This window comes from Stylophora pistillata, chromosome 10 (genome assembly GCF_964205215.1).
Source record: "Stylophora pistillata chromosome 10, jaStyPist1.2, whole genome shotgun sequence".
Taxonomy (NCBI): domain Eukaryota; kingdom Metazoa; phylum Cnidaria; class Anthozoa; order Scleractinia; family Pocilloporidae; genus Stylophora; species Stylophora pistillata.
In genome coordinates this window covers 10,094,548-10,097,017 of record NC_142528.1, presented here as the reverse complement: position 1 = coordinate 10,097,017, position 2,470 = coordinate 10,094,548, and the positions used below count along the sequence as shown (strand labels likewise).

At 36.3% G+C, this 2,470-nt stretch overlaps 1 pseudogene across 1 annotated transcript; it reads left to right on the top strand.

Annotated features, from left to right (window-relative positions):
• Positions 1 to 581: 581 nt before the first annotated feature.
• LOC148721765 (uncharacterized) lies at positions 582 to 2,133 on the top strand (annotated as a pseudogene). Its single transcript, XR_015992212.1, has 4 exons — positions 582 to 647; positions 968 to 1,208; positions 1,337 to 1,533; positions 1,643 to 2,133. The product of XR_015992212.1 is annotated as an uncharacterized LOC148721765 (transcript).
• Positions 2,134 to 2,470: the final 337 nt, after the last annotated feature.

The window sequence follows — 2,470 nt, the reverse complement described above, 5'->3', positions numbered from 1 at the left end:
GTCTATTTGATCGGGTTGGAGCTAATGTCTCCACTTATCGGCCCGGAACCCGATGGTGCAACAAGTGTTCTGCAATTGCTGATAATGTTTTCTGCAATGAACCAAATTATGTTCCACCAGTACAAGTAAGTGCAGCGCTTATTTTTGCCTAATGTTGTTTAAGCAACATTGAGATAATTATAGATATAATTGCAAAAGCACTCAATAATTGATGCCCCTGAAAATGAAATACCAGTCCCACACAATTCACACACACACAAAATAGGCTGGAGCCATATTTTGTTTGTTTGTTTGTTTATTTGCCAATATGGCCCACCAAAAAACCAGACTGCATAACTGCTACTTTGTTATCACAAAAAATCGTTCCAGAACTATACCAAAATATTTTATCATGTATCTGCTCCTTACTTTTCCGAGAAACACTCAGGCATCTACATCTTCTCCAACCAGTACTCAATCATCTGATGGCAGACAGGTACATGAACATAAAATAATAATTTATTATAAGAATCAATTTCTAATTATAAAAATTGTCATAATAAATGACATGGTGATGTTTTGGTATGAATTTTCTTAGGAGAGTGCTTCACAAAGCATGGCCAGTCAACTTGACAAAACACTGCAAAATAAGGAAATGACATCTTCAGGTAAACAACTTACCACAAACTTACTATTTCTGTAGCATAACATATGTAATTTTTTTTTGTAAAGCATTTACTAATTAAAAGTAATTAACTCTGAGGAGGCACTGCAACAAGAGGACACATGCAGGTATGATAGTCACGTAAATCTAAAATAAAATGATTCTCTGATTAAACACTCCCTCCACATCATCCTCCACTTCATTAATATTTAAAAAATAGTTATGAATCATTAGAAATGATTCTTCCATTCAAATAAGTGTTAACTCACATACAGTAGTGGAAAAGCTTTTAATAAACATTATATTATACATTATATTTTGTAGACCTTACCTTTGACCAGTTGGTCACTCAGTGCCAGACTGCTATGTTCAAATACTATGAAAGCAGACCAGAAGTACCACTCTATGACCCAGCTGTGATGAGGGACTTTTGTAAGAATGCTCCTGGGCTTTTCGATCTTCTACTGAGGTCAATAACAAGAGATGACAACAGAGTATTGCCTGATAGGGTGTTCCTACAAAGGCAAAGAACAGTTTCACTGTTACACATTCTATCATACTTCAGGTTTGTGGTTTTATTGGGCTCGTTCCCGGACAAGTGCAGAGTTGTTAATACAATACATTAAGTAAGAATTTCTAAAGCCACATGATATACTGTGTAGAGGTACAAATTAATTATTATAAAAATTACAGGTCATAGAAAACATGCCAGCTGCAAAAGGACAGTGGTTTGTACTTGTCGCTTGGTGGATTGTCATTACAGGGATTGTCTCCTGGACCAGTGCTCAGCTTCTCAGTTAATCCCAGAACCGTCCAGAACATAAAGACAGATATGGCCAAGACCCACAGTGAACATGTTACTAAACAACTATGTACAACAAGTTAATACTGTATGTAAATACACAAGACACAATATTGATACACAAAGTTACACATACTTAGGGTTCAAGAATAAGGACCATGCAACAAAATATAATTAAACACATTTTCATTTTTCAGCTTGACTGCTTCATGATAAACCTCCAGGATGATTATCACAATATCCACAGCAAACATGTTCCAACTGACCTACAAAATACCAAGATTGCACACATGGCCTCTGCTATGCTAGACATACATCCACACATCCCAGCAGTAAAGAGAACCAATGTCAGCCCACATCGACAAGTCAAAGTAAACATCAGAGGAGAAGACAAGATGTGCCTTAGAGGAGCAGACAGTTCTGCTGTTTTATTACACATCAACAGAGGTCTCAAAGACATGAAAAATCACTTCATCAATTAACTTCCAGCACAAATGAAAAATCTAAATCCAGGGAATTTCCATAATTTGGTGCAAAATTTTAGGTAATACATTTCTTCATTATTCTATGCCTGCCATTAAAATAGCATTGACTGGAAAATCTAGAGCACAAAATATGTAAGGAATACATGCAAATCTGTGAATTAATACATGCAATATTAATATTTAAATGACTATTTTACATGTTTCCTTGGGCTTACCATCAGCCCTGTGATGAAGATATTGAAAGCTTACAATCCTGTCAGCTTTTAGAGGAGTGTGAGCAAGACTTGAAAAGTCTCAAGAATTACAAAGAGTCTATAGAACACGTGTATCCCGATGTGAACAATTATCTTGAGAGAAATCTTCTTCCCTTCCCTGCAGACTGGCCTGGTTGGTATTATCCTAAAAAACTAATAGCTAACAACTTCACTGGAAAGTACACCTCACTAATACCAGAACAAGGCCAATTCCACGTTACCTTGAATGCTGTGGAGGATACTGTAATCTAACATTGAGAGGGTAGACCATAGCATCAACTGGATT